Genomic DNA, 15,433 nt, shown 5'->3' with positions numbered 1-15,433 from the left:
ACCCTAGAAATGTACAAGTGAGATTTTTCTTTTCCCATACTCTCTGCCATTTTTTCATCCCCCTTTTCACTCTTTGAATCCCGTTTTGCTTTCACTTCCTAAGGCAGTTGTGATCCTTAATTTTGCACGTCGACTTGACTGGGCTACAGGATGCCCAGATAGCTGGTAAAGCATTATTTCTGGGTGTGTCTATGAGGGTTTCTAGAAAAGATTACCTTTTGAATCAGCAGACTGCATAAAGAATATCCACCCTCAATTGGATGGGGATTATACAATCCATAGAGGGCCTAAATACAACAAAAAGAAAACAGAGAAAGGGCAATTTTATTCTTTCTTCTTGAGCTGGGACAGCTATTTTTTTCCTCACCTGGAATATTAGAGTTTCTCATTATCAGGGCTTTGGACTTGGACTGATTTATTCCACCAGCTTTCCTAGTTTTCTAGCATGCAGATGGCAGGTTGTGGGACTTCTTGGCCTTCATAATTGCATATGCTAATTCCCATAATAAATCTTCTTTTAAATATCTATATGTGACCCACTAGTTCTGTGTCTTAGGAAAACCCTGATTAATACAGTAGTCTATCACCTGACTCCTTGAAATGTAAATAATTTGCATATAAAATTTTTAAGTGTCTCTGAATTACTCTTCAGCAATAGTCTCTAGACTCTGAACAGATGTATTTGTACCTGTTTCATTATTTTTTTTAACTCTCATCTTTTTACTTTTTATTTATTTCTACTCCATAACTTCAGTTTACTCATGATGTTTGTTTGCTACATTTCATATCTATCTCTAATTTTGTTGGACTTTTCAATTCCACTTTTTGATTATAGTCTCTTTGTGTGGTAGGCCGCCTTTAAAACAGTTCTCAATGATTCCTGTCTCCTGGTATTCATGCTGTGTGTAGTCCCCTCCCCTTGAGTGTAGACTGGTCATAGTGATTTACTTCAAGCATACAGAATATGGCAAAAGAGGTGGGATATAAAATCCAAGATCGGGTTTTAAAAAAGGTTGTGGATATTGTCTTGTTTGCTCTCTCTCATTCTCTCTTTGATTCTTCTCATTTGTCCACTTTGATGAGGGCAAGCTACCGTGTTGGGATCTGTTTTATGGCAGAAACCCATGTAGCGAGAAACTAAGGGCAGCCTCCTGCCAGCAGCCAGTAAGAAACTGAGGTACTTAATCTAACAGCCTGTGAGGAACTGAATCCTGCTAACAACCACATATGTGACCTGCATGTTGATGCTCCTTCCGTTGAACCTTAGGATAACTGTAGCCACTGCTGAACAGCTTATTGTAGTGATAGACTCTGAAGGGATCATACCTGGATTCCTGACCTGCAGAAATGTGAAATAATCAATCTTGTTGTTTTAAGCCACTATGCTTTTAGGTAATTTGTTATGCAGCTTAGATAATGTATACAACTCTGCACTCCATATTTTAGATAAAGTTACATAGACAATCTATTGATTCTGTTCAATATATGCATTAGCTGCCCACATTGGTCCAGTCAATTATAAGTGATGAATGAAAAATGTGGCATATAGGTAAGGTGACTAGTTTATATTCTAAACTGGGATAGTTTTGAGCTGGCATGATTACTAATTATGCCAAAACAATAAGGATAAACAGGATTCTTCTAGACAAACAGGGAGACAGGGTCACCTCATTTGTAAGATAATCACTTCTTGGGTATAGTAAAAGGGCTGCATAAGCCAGAAGAGAAAGTTGAATCTGGCAGACTAGTTGGCTTACCTGTTTGATTAATAGGTACTGTATTTCTGATTACATAACTGGAAAACTGAGGGTAGATTGTCTTCTAAGTGGCAATAGAACTCATTTCACCTGGTAGACTTGAGATTCCAATTGAGATCTTTTGTCATTCTGCAGTTAGCGTGTGCGTTCCACTTGGTCATTACATCTCTTCAGAGCCAAATGTACTGCTCTGGTTAGAAAACCAGTGTAGAATTATCATCACCCTTGGTCTAAATTATTGTAGAACCACCTTTATTTAGTGATTCTCCACTTTTGGTGCACATTAGAGTTAGCTGAGTAGCTCTGAAAATGCCAGTGGCTACACGTCTTCTCAAATCTATCAAATCAGAATGTGTTGTGGTGGGATTGGCATTGGTATTTAGAAATAACCTTGTCAGGTTATTCCAATGTGTAGCTAAGCTTGAGATAGCAAGCACAGAAGGCCACTGGCAGAAGGGGAGTTGGCCGGAGGAGTTTGTACTGGAAAGAACAATGGAGCGTTTAGAAGGTCAAATTTTCTTACATAACAATTTCTCTTCTCCTCTGATTTCCAAGAGAGGTCTGTTAATCTGTATTTTAAGCAAGTGCCCCCAGTAATTCTAATCAAGCAAGTTTGGAAACTGCTGGCCTAATCCAGTTTCAAAACAGGTCTGTCATATCTAATTATCATAATAATGTGGTATGATTTGGAAATTTGTCTCCTCCAAACGTCATGTTGAAATGTAATCCCCAGTGTTGGAGGTGGGACCTGGTGGAAGGTGTTAGGGTCATGGGGGTGGATCCCTCATGAATGGTTTAATGCTGTCCTCATGGTAATTAGTGAGTCTCACTCTATTAGTTTCCACAAGATCTGGTTGTTAAAAACAGTCTTACATCTCTCTCTCTCTCTCTCTCTCTCTCTCTCTCTCTTGCTTCCGCACTTACCATGTGACATGCCTGCTCCCTCTTTGCCTTCTGCCATGATTGGAAGCTTCCTGAGGCCCTTACCAGAAGCAAATGCTGGCACTCTGCTTTTGTACGGTCTGCAGAACCATAAGCCAAAATAAACATCTTTTCTTTATAAATTACCCAGCCTCAGGTGTCCCTTTAAAGCAATGCAAAACAGACTAACACATAACGCCTTATGTTTTATTAAAACACCTTATAATCACTTAGGCTTGATATTTAGGCTTCAGCATTAGCTTCTGATGCCCAGAAAGTTTCTGATAAAACATTTCTGAAAACATATGAATGGGTACTGGTCAGTATTTCTACTAGTGTGGACATCTCCTTGACACTGGGAATGAAAAATGGAGATCTAATGCTTTTTTCAGGTATTGCATAAAATATCAGATGTTAACAAGCCTGCTGCCTTGCTGCGTTTTGTGTATCAGGAAGACTCAAGGATATCAAATATTTATATAGAGTCTGTTCAATCATTTATCTTTCCATTGAAGGGGAGAGCTTCTTACTGTAAAGCTACTTAGATCTTTTTCATTGAGAAAAAGAATAAAATGTTCCTTTTAAAAAAGTGTACTGCTCTTTATTTGAAAATGATTACATCCACAGCCCTTGAATTTTAGGTCAGAGTAGATGTATTTCTGCAGCTGGTGAAAACAGGCATAGGCATATGATTTAAGATAGGAAGTAAAACATACATTGTTCAATTAAAACTACAGTGAAAATTTTGGGGGAGAAGGTAACTACCTGAGCTGGAACTTAGCCAGGACAACAGTTAATGCTTCTGCACATATAAAGACAGAACATGGAAAATGAATAATTCTCCAGTCAAGTCCCAGCTTCCACCTCCGAATGTATTTCATTTATTTCTTGGTGCCATGTACATCTCAGGTGGGAGAGAAATTTATTACCAAATTTATAGAAAAAGACATGTGGGTAGTTTGTACCTCACAACTCAAAAGCCATAGAAGCTGGCCAAAATCCCCAGGCAGAAATTTCTTCACATCCCAGCATATTTAAGTGGTGTACAATATGTGAACCGATAGCCATCAGTCAGGTTTCCTGTGTTGGTACATCCACTGGGAACAAAAACATATTATATGCAGTATTCATGGGAAACAGAATATATGGTCTTATTATTTCACTACTAAAGAAGTAGAGATTATAAATATATAATAGTTGTGGCAAGCATAGTAATCATTATGCTTTTCTCTTTTTCACTCCTTTCATTTTAACATTGTCATCTGTCTTGCAACTATTTATTTTAATTGTAATTTTTAATTTATTAAACAGTAAAATTAACTATTTTTTGGTTCTATGAATTTTAACACATGTATAGATTTGTGCAATCACCAGCACCACTATCAGGATAGGGGACAAGTTTATCACCCCCACAAAACTCCTTCATGTATCATTTAGAATAATGTTTCCACCACCCCAAACCTCTGATAACCACTGATCTGCTTTCTATCATTACAGTTGTGTCTTTTCCAGAATATCATATAAATGAAATTGTAAAGTATGTAACCTTTTGAGACTGGCTTGTTTTACTCAGCATAATGACTTTGAGATCCATCCAAGTTGTTGTGTGTGTCAGTTGTTTGCTCCTTTTTACTGCTAAGTAGCTTTTCATCGTGTGGATATACCATATTTTCTCCATTCAAGTGTTCAAGAAACTTTGGGTTGTTTTGCAATGCAAAGTTTTGACAATAATGAATATAGGCACTTTAAACATTTCTCTACCATGCAGTGGCATTGCTGTATCATCTGGTAAGTGTCTGTTTACCTTTGTAAGAAACTGTCAGACTGTTTTTCAGAATGGTTGTACCACTCTGAATTCCCTCCAGCAAGGGAAAAGAAATCCAGTTTCTCTGTATCCTTGCCAGTGGTTGGTATTGACTTTTAAAAAAAATGTTTATCCATTTTAATAGTGTGTAGTGGTATCTCATCGTGGCTTTTTCATTTTCCTAATGGCTAATGATGTGAAAAGCTTTCCATGTGCTTGTTTACAATCCTTATGTCCTCTTTGGTAAAGTCTCTGTTCAAGTCTTTTACCCACTTTTAAATTGGTTTCTTACTTTTGAGTTTGAGAATTCTTTTATTTAAATATAAGTTCTGTGTTATGTGATTTTCTAACATTTTTTCCAGTTCATAGCTTGTCCTTTCATTTTAACAATACCTTTTAATTCAATGTAGTCTAATTTATTAATGTATTTTTAAACTATCATGTCTAAGACCTCGCTGCCTAACCCTAAGTCATGAAGATTTTAAGTTTTCTTCTAAAACTTTTACATTGTACCTTTTATATTTGGAAATATGATCTGTTTGCCAGTACCGTGCTGTATTGCTTGCAATAACCTTGTAGTAAGTTTTAAAGTTAGATTGTATTATTTTTTTCAACTTTAGTTTTCTTAACAATGGTTTTAGTTATTCTCGTTTCTTTTCTTCCCCAAACATATTTAAGATCAGCTTGTATCTACAAAAAAGTTCCATGAGATTTTGGTTGAAACTGTGTAACATGTATAGATTCATTTGAAGAGATTTAACATCTTAATAGTTTTTTAAAATATATATTAAAAATGTATACATAAATGCTAGAAAAAGAAATATATATTAATATATATAAAAGTATTATTAAATTGAATCCAGATACACAAACACAAATAAACACACACATGGATAATATCTGTCTTTTAAATTGGGGTCTTTGGGCTTTTTTTTTTTTTTTTAGATGGAGTCTCATTCCATCGCACAAGCTGCAGTGCAGTGGTGCCATCTCGACTCACTGCAACCTCCTCTGCCTGGGTTCAAGTGGTTCTCCTGCCTCAACCTCCCAAGTAGCTGGGATTACAGGCAAGTGCTGCCATCTCCCAAAGTGCAGGGGTTACAGGTGTGAGCCACCGTGCCTGTGCCTGGGCATTTTTATTTAATGTAATTATTGATATGTTTGGTTTTAGGCCCACCATTTTATTATCTTTTTTGTTTTTTATTCTTATGTTTTTATTTGTTTGGTTGGTTGGTTCATTCCCCATCATGCCTTCCTGTGGGTTATCTAAACATTTTTTAGTGTTGTTTTGAATTTTTCCATTGCTTTAGACTGTATATCTTTGTACATTTTTTAGTGATTGTTCTAGGGATTACAATACACATTATTTGATAGTCTACTTGGAATCAGTTATTAACTACATCAAGTGAAATGCAAATTTCATTACTGTGTAGGTCTCGTTAAATCCCCTACTTTTTGTTTTAGCCATCTCATACATATACGTACATTGAGATTCTCACTAGACAGTGCTACAATTTTTGCTTTCAACTGTCAAACATATTTTAAAGAACTCAACAGTAAAATAATGATCTAATATATTTACTCAGATATTTATTATTTCTATTATCTTTATTTCTGATTTTCCAAGTTTACTTCTGGTAACTTTTCTCTCTAACAAAAGAATTTCACTTAGCAATTCTTCCAGAGTAGATATGCTGATTGTAAATTCTCTTAGTTTTCTTTCATCTGAGAATGAGTTTCTTTCAGTTTCATTTCTGACAGACATTTTCACTGAATGTAGAATAATGAGTCAACATTTCTTTTCTTCAAGCACTTTAAGAACATTCTACTTCCTTCTGGTTTCCATGTTTACTGACGAGAAATCTGCAGTCTTTTGAATTGTTCTTCCCCTGTAGATAATGTATCATCTTCCTCTGGCTGCTATAAAGACTTTTTTCCCTGTTTTTAGTTTTCAGACATTTCATTATGATGAGTTTGTGGGTGGATTTGAATTTATCTTACTTAGGATTTGATTAGATCCTTAAATCTGAAGGCTTATGGCTTTCACATAATTTGGGACATTTTCAACCATTATCTCTTCAAAAAAATTTTTAGCACCACCTTCTCCACTTCTCTAAAGACATGAATGTTAGACCTTTTCTTATTATCTCACATGTCCCCGAGGCTATGTGTATCTTTATTTTTAAAATCTATTTTCTTTCTTGCATTCAGATTTGATATTTTCTATCATTTTATTTTCAGACTCACTGATTCTTTCCTTTGCCATTTCCATTCTAATATTAATCCTGTTCAGTGAATTTTAAAAATTTCAGTTATGTATTTTTCTGTTACAAATTTTTTATGTATTCTTCTTATCACCTTTTTTTTTTTTTTTTTTTGGTGTGTCTTTATATTTTCCCACTCATTCCAGAATGTTCAAAATTGCCTGTTGAAGAACCTTTGTAATAGGCACTTTAAAATCTTTGTGAAATAATCCAGCATCTTATCATCTTTCCCTTGGCCTCAGCTGACTGTCTTTTTCTGTGTGAGTTGACGTTTTCCTGGTTCTTCATATGCCAAGTAATTTTGGATTATTGTCTGGACTTTTTGAACACGATGTTATAAAACTCTGCATCTTATAAATCCTATAAAGCATGTTGATATTATTGTTTTAGCAATCAACCTGGTTAGGTTCAGGACATATATATTTCAATATACCTTCTATGGGCTTTGGTCCTAAAATCAGTTCCATTTCTAAAGTCTATTCAGTACTATTAACATTTGTACTACAGGTCTGCCCCGCAAAGTGGCCAGTCAGGAGTCTAGGGTGGCAGTCTGTAAGTTATTTCACTTCTCAAGTTCTTTAAAAGACTGATTAAGATAAAATGTAACTCTGAAACTTGAGGGTGAGCCCATGTAGTTATAAGCAACTTTCAGGGACTTTTTCCTGAGCTTCTCTTCCCCCTGCCCCCATCTCTCCAGTGCGTCCAGTTTCCTGGGGCTCCCTTTTTCAGTATTCCAACCTGAAAGGTGATACCTTTCTGCCCCGGGAAGTTGTGCTTCCATGACTGTACCTGCATTTCAAGCCAAGAGACTGGGGAAACAAGAGACAAAAGCAGTGGGTAATGTGCCCAACCCTCTTGGGATCACAGCTCCACCAATCAGGAAAGAAGATTCTTCAGAATCTGGGTTTCAGTGGGCTTCTGTTCCTACTGCTGCTGCTACCTCATCACAGGATTGCTGGTGGGATGAGGTTTGGGAAACTAGAAAAAGGGCAAAAGGTGTTTCCACACTCTCTGTGCTTTAGAAATTCCCTTTTCCACTTCTTGAGCTAGAACTCAAGTGCTTTTTCCTGAGCTCTCTCTGTCTACAACTCAGTGCCCACTTCTGCTTCAGGCTACATTGAGATGAGCGTGAGGGATATGGAAGTAGAAAAATGGAAGGCTTACCACTGAGTTGGTGATACTTCAAATTCCAGTCTCTTTCACTCATCTCTGTGCTACTACTTACTTTTCAGAGACATCTAATAGTTGCTCCATGCATTCCATCCAGGTTTTATAGCTGCCTTCAGTAAAAGAGACAGGGTAGAATATGCTTACTCTGCACTGAAACTTGGTCCCTCAAATTGTTACTTCATTTTATTTTAAAATCATTACTCAAAAGCAAATTATTATCATAACTCTTACCTTACAATTTTATGGAAGTTGATCATATGTACATGATCAGTATGCATATTCATACAAGTATATTCATGTATGAATATGTATATATCTTTTTACATATACATTCATAAAAACTATAAAGAACTTGTTACTATTTATTTGTTTCAAAAGGAAATGAGAGCAGTTTTAAAATGGATTAGGTAATCAAATTGCTTCTTTTCATATGTAGTTCAGTTTTATACTGTGAGTCGCTAATCCATTAATTATGCAGTGAAGAGAATAGAAATGACTATAGACTAAGTTCAACAAAATATTGACAGAGTGTCTGTGTGCTCAGAAATGTACAAGATATCAAAACAATAAATACATATTTTAAAATACATTTTATACTCAAGAACTCTGTCCATTGCACCCAAAATGCTTAAAATGTAACAGAAAAATCCATAATTGCACAAAAAAGTAATTCTGCAAAATTACATGAAGCTTGGCTCCTGTTTTCACATGTTTTTCTGAGGTAAGTTGTACAGACTCTATGTATGTGAATTCTGAAGTGAGATGGCCTGCTATGCAGTGGTAGGAGCTGGAGCGGCTTCCTAGAGAAATGACAGTGTGAATCTGTGGAATGGGAAAATTTGGAAGAGAAGGAAGGAAGAACCTATTCTTTACTAATACAGAGGAATGAAGACTCAGGAGAAGTTTTAAACACAGCCCCATTAACAAAGTTCAGACCTTAGTCTTGGGCTCCTCTGTTGGTGTATGTGCCAGAACCAATTATGAATTGAGTGGGACTCTTCATTTTATTTTTTAGCATATTCAAAGTATTGAATTTCTAACACATGGTCTATGTTTATTCTACTATCAGGCAAAAATCAACAAAATGACATTTTTTACTGCATTAACAACTTTTTCCTTATATTGCTAAGCTCAATGAATTTCATTAGGCTACCAATGAGTTTTCAAACCTCTACTGAAAAATAGCTTTTATGTGTAATTAGTGATTTTAATACTATATTTGTAGGACAAAACATTATTTTGCTAATTATACAGTAATAAAGTTATTAATAGTCATTAAATTTGATTATGTTCCACATGAAGTTTCAACATTCATTAAAGCAACAGTAGGAACACTGCAGCTATTTATTCTGTCAAAACCCACCACATGCCTCATGTCTTTAAATATGCAATACTAAGTGATTTCATAATTCTAAAACAAATGAAAGCAATATATGACACTAATAAGATATACTCTCCTTTTTCTCACGAGATTTTTGGGTCTACTGTTTAGTTCAAAAACTGGGTAACATTTTAATGTTAAACATAATTAACTGATTATTTCATACTTATATTTTTAGATATGTATTAGATTGAATACAAACTTGGTTGCAGGCATCATTGGCCTAATATAAAAGTGTTTTGGAGGAGACAGAACGTTTTTTTTTTTTTTCTTTCCTACAAAATTACGTAGGCTTGTGTGGCACAACGCTTCATGAAGGCATCACAGAAGTAGGTTCCTTCTACCTTGTTACTCCCCTAAATGATATCAAAAGGACTTATCTCTTAGATCTTCTTCTATGTGTTGCCTTCATCCTTTTTTGATGGTAAGGATGACTGTGGAATCTCCAAGTCTCATAGCTGCATACCAATGTTGGGGATTGACCAGGGGAAAGGTATACAGAGACCTCTGGAAAGTGGCATCTCCAGTGAACCTTCTTAGCTCCATCTCATTCCCAGCCTCATTTCTACCTGTGTACCAGAAGTCAGGAAGGGCAAGATGCTCTGTGCTCATTAAGGCTGGGGGAAAGGAGCATGGGAAATTACACACTAGCTTTTAAAGTTCTGCATGGTTGTTACACACATTACTACTACTTACATACTGTTTGCCAGAGAAAGTCACATGGTATACTACAAGGGAGAAAGGTGTAATTTACCACGTGTTTAGGAGAAAAACACTGGGATATTTATGAACAGTCTTAATTATTTCTCTAGAACCCAAAAGGACTTACTAAATAGATGATATGATTTTTGAACTTAAAAATTTGAAAAGTGAATTGACAAATTGTGTTTACAACTGAACTGACTTAGTAGTGAGAAAAACACAGTAGGAGAAATATTTTGCTTCATAGAATTAGAAACAGTAAAAATATGAGGCACTTAGAGAACAGATCCAAAACAGTTATTTATAAGTAAGAGTTTCATAAATAGAAACAGAAATGACACAAAACGTATAATTATACAAGTAATGGGAGCTATTTTCTTGGTCAAAAGAAAAAATCTTAGGTTCATAAATTAAAAAGGCTCATTTATTTTCATGAAGAATTAATGTCAAAATGCAGTGATAAAAAAATAGAATGCCTCCCAACACACTGAAACATTTCTTGGTAAAATTTCTGAATGTCAAGGAAGGCTAGATAAGGCGAATGTAAACCAAAGGAAAGTAGGAATAATGATATTAATATTTGTAACTTTGAGGAGAAAGGTATGAAAATAAGACAGTGTGACATATTAACCAATATAAAATGGGCAAACATGAAGAAGATATGTCATGTATAATTATTGTAAATTCACAATCTCCACATTATATTTACATTTAGAAAATTTCAGAAGTACTTTCATTAAAGAAGCTTATTATAATCATTTAAACTAGAAGAATTAGAGAACAAATTGATTTCTCAATTGCAAGAAGCTACACTAAAATTAGTAAATATGACTAATTCAATTTTAATTTGAATATTGATGGTTTAGAGTTAGACGAACTTAAAAATATATCTGGAAGAATTAAAAACATTAATGTAAGGGGCAGAGAAACTAACATCATCAAAGGTTAACGTTTGCTATAAAACCTCTGTAAGCAGAGAATGGTGTTGTCATAGCAACACAACGAAGATTAGTGGAAGAGAATAAAGTCTAGGAAAAAAACAAACACTCTTATTCCTGTAAGACTTAATGGGCATTTTAATTTAGAAGGAAAAGGACAATTGTGATAAATAGCTAGTAATAATTTAACACTCTTTGTCTCTTGTCCATATTAATAGAGTTTTACCTAGGCAGGATACGTGATCCACCAGGTGAAGATTACATTTTGCAGTCTCCTTTGCATTTAGGTATGGCCGTGTAACTACGTAGTACTGGCCAAAAGGGAAAAGGAAAGAGAATGGAGGTGGCATGTGTCATTTCTGAATTCTGTCCTCATCATGAGTGGGTGTGTGTTTTAATGTTTCCTTTTTGTTTCTTGTTTTCTGGGAAATGATGAATCAGAAATGAAAGCTATTTGATGAAGATGGCAGAGCTGCTCCCTCATAGTTGAATTAAACTGAATGTTTGTATCTTTGTTTGCATAGCTTAGCTTGTCCCTGAACTAGCACAGTGGTTAATTTAATAATTGGTACAATGTTTTTATCTGAAAGATAATTGAGATACATCTGATAACATATAAAAATAAAGTTCAGTTATATTTAAAATGTAAATATTCAGTATAAACCAAAAAGCTGCAGAAAGTTTTGAGAATATTTGAAGAGCCTTGAGAAGGGAAGGTAGAGAGGCTCTTCTGAGTCATTTAAGAAACCCAGATGTCATAAAGGTTTGTATTTTTTACTATGTACACATTAAGCATTTTGAAATAAAATAAAACAAAGGATAGCACAAACAAAATTTCAAAATTTTGAAATATATTGACAAATAATCAGGGAAAATTAATGTGTCCAAAATGAAAAAAGGTTGTTCTTTAAAAAGATCAATGCAATTGATAAACCTCTAGTCAGGTTAATCAAGAAAAAAGAGAAAGTCACAAATTAGTATCAGAAATGAAAAAGGTCATCACTACTGATCTCATAGACATTAAAAAGATAATTGAGGAATATTATGAATAGCTGGGTGTCCACACATTGAGAGCTTAGAGGAAATGGGCCAGTTCCTTGAAAGACACAAATTACCATCTCGTAGAAGGAGAAATACATAATAAAAATAAGCTAAAGTCGATTAAAACAATATAGAGAGACAGAGAGAGAGAGAGAGAAGCTGAGAAGTCCCAACATCTGCAGTCAGCAAGCTGCAAACCCAGGAGAGCCAGTGGTGTCAGTCCAGAATCCTGCAGGCTCGAGACTCAAGAGGAGCTGATGTTTTAATTCAATCTGAAGTCGTGAGAAGACAGATGTCCCTTCTCAATGCAGTCAGGCAGAAGGAATTCTTTCTTTTTGTTGGGAAGGTAAGTATTTTGTTCTGCCCAGGCTTCCATTTATTGTATGAGGGCCATCCACATTATGGAAGGCAATATTTACTCATTCTACTAATTCTACTACTTCAAATGTTAATATAATCCGAAACACCACTAAAGGCACACTCAAAAATATTTGGCTAATGCCTGGGCTTCCTGTGGACTAGTCAAGTTGACATATAACCAGTATATTTTCCAAGAAAGCATCAGGCATAGATGGTTTCACTGGTGAATTCTCCCAAACATTTATGGAAGAAATGATAATTCTCCACAATGTCTTACAAAAAAACAGAAGCCAAGGTTCTAACTCAATTTAAGGTGAGTACTACACTAATATCAAAACCAGATAAAGATATTAAAAGAAAGAAAAACTACGTAAGTCAATATCTCTCATGGATGTAAATGCAAAAATCTTCAACAAAATATGAGTAATTTTAATCCAATGTTGTATAAAAAGATATAATGCCATGACCAAACAGTATTTATTTCAGGTATACAAAATTGGTTCAATATTCAAAGATCAATTAATGTCATCATTTATATAAATAGGCTAAAGAAGAAAAATCACATGATCATCTCAATAAATGCAGAAAAAGGCCAGGCGTGGTGGCTCACACCTATAATCCCAGCACTTTGGGAGGCCGAGGCGGGTAGATCACGAGGTCAGGAGTTTGAGACCAGCCTGACCAACATGGTGAAACCCCGTCTCTGCTAAAAATACAAAAATTAGCTGGGCGTGGTGGTGCGCGCCTGTAATCCCAGCTACTCAGGAGGCTGAGGCCGGAGAATTGCTTGAATCTGGGAGGCGGAGGTTGCAGTGAGCAGAGATTGCGCCACTGCACTCCAGCTTGAGCAACAGAGAAAGACTCTGTCTCAAAAAAAAAAAAAAAAAAAAAAAAGAAAAGCAGAAAAAGCATTTGACAAAGTCCAGCATACAATCATAATAAAAGCTTAGCAAACTAGGAACAGAGGGAAACTTCCTGAACTTGATAAAAACAAAACAAAACAAAACCAAAAAAACTACAAAATTCTATAGTTAACATAATCAGTGGTGAGAAACAATATACTGACCCCTAAGATGGGGAACAAGGCAAGGATGCTCCAATTATTCCTATTCAAAATTGTATTAGAAGTCCTAGCTAGAGCAATAAGGCAAGAAAGTAAAAGAAAAGGTACAACAGGGAAAAAAACCAAGTAAAACCATCTTCATTCATAGATGACAAGACTGTATAAGTAGAAAATCTAGAAGCATCAGCAACAAAAAACTCTTGGAACTAATGAGTGATTACAGCAAAGTGGGAAAATAAAAGGTTAATAATAGCAAAAACAATTAATTTCCTGTACAGCAGTGATGAACATTGGAATTTGAAATAAAAACACAGCATCATTTCTATTAGCACCAAAAAAGGAAAATTTAGTCATAAATTTACAAAATATGCACAAAGTCTATAGAAGGAACACTCATACATATAAAACTCTAATGAAAGAAATCAAAGAGTCTCTGTATAAATGGAGAGATATTCTATGTTCAGCTTTCCAGCTTGGTCTGTAGGTTCAATATCATCTTAATCCAAATCTTAGTAAGTTATTTTGTGGATATTGACAAACTTATTCTAAAATTTAGGTTAAAGGCAGAAATACCCACAATAGTCAACACTAAAGAAGAACAAGGTGAGAGACTGGCAATTCTTGACTCCGAGGCTTACTATAAAGCTACAGTAATCAAGACAATGTGGGATTGGCTAAATAATAGAGAAATATATCAGTGAAACAGAGCAAGGAGCCCAGAAATAGACCTATGCAAATATAACCAACTGGTTTTTCACCAAGGAGCCAAGGCAATTAAATTAAGAAAAAATGTGTTTTTGAAAACGCAGTGCTAGACCCATTGAGCATTCATATGCAGAAAATGAATGTAGACACAGGCTTTGTAACTTTCACAAAAGTTAACTAAAAATGGATCATAGAACTAAATGTAAAATGCAAAAGTATAAAACTTCTGGAAAATAACAAAGGAAAAAAATCTAAGTGACCTTCAGGTTGGTAATAAGTTTTTAGATACAACACCAAAAGCATGATCCATGAAAGAAAAAAATGATAATTTGGACTTTATTAAAATCAAAAACTTCTTCCCTGAAAAAGACATGGTTAAGACAATGAAAATTCAGGCCACAGACTGGCAGCAAATATTTGCAAAACACATCTGAAAATGGACTTGTTCAAAATGTACAAAGAACCCTTGCAACTCAAAAATAAGAAAATAAACAACTCAACTAAAAATTGGGCAAAGTCTCTGAATACACGCATTACTAAAGAAGATATACAGATGTCAAATAAACATATGAAAAGATGCTCTACATTATGTGTCATTAAGGAATTGCAAATTAAAACAACAATGACACGTGACATGACACTACACACCTAGGACAGAGGATAAAACAAAAACAGACAATACCAAATCCTGGCGAGAATGAAGAACAAAAGTAACTCTTATTGCTGGTGAGAATGTAAACTAGTACCGCCATTTGGAAAATGGTTTGGAAAGGTTTTAGAAAACTAAACATACATAGTCTTATCATATGATCCAGCAATCATGCTCTTAGGTATTTACCCAATTGAGTTGAAAACTTATGTCCACAAAAATGTTTTTAGCAGTTTTGTTCAAAATCATCAAAGACTAGAAGTAACAAAGATCTCCTTTCGTAGGTGAATGCATAAACAATCTATAGTATATCTATACAAGAGAATATTATACAGTAATTTTACAAAAGGGCTATCCAGCCATGAAAAAAATGGAGGTAACTTAAATGCATATTGCTAAATGAAAGAGGCTAGATACACTAAAAAGATCATTGGTTACCAGGGATTCCAGAGGGTAGAGGGAAGGGATGAATAGGTGAGGCAGAGGGGATTTTTGAAACAGTGAAATTATTCTGTATGATACTGTATTATAGTGATATACAGAAGATATATTCTGGATGATACTGGAATGGTGAGTATGTATGATATTATGCATTTGTCAAAACCCATAAAGTTGTACAACATAGGAGGTATTATATTAAGGTGAAACAATGTAAATTATAGACTTTGGTTAATAATC

Source organism: Macaca fascicularis, chromosome 4, assembly GCF_037993035.2.
Source record: "Macaca fascicularis isolate 582-1 chromosome 4, T2T-MFA8v1.1".
Classification (NCBI taxonomy): Eukaryota; Metazoa; Chordata; class Mammalia; order Primates; family Cercopithecidae; genus Macaca; species Macaca fascicularis.
The sequence above is the reverse complement of the archived record's forward strand: the minus strand, read 5'-3'. Positions refer to the sequence as shown.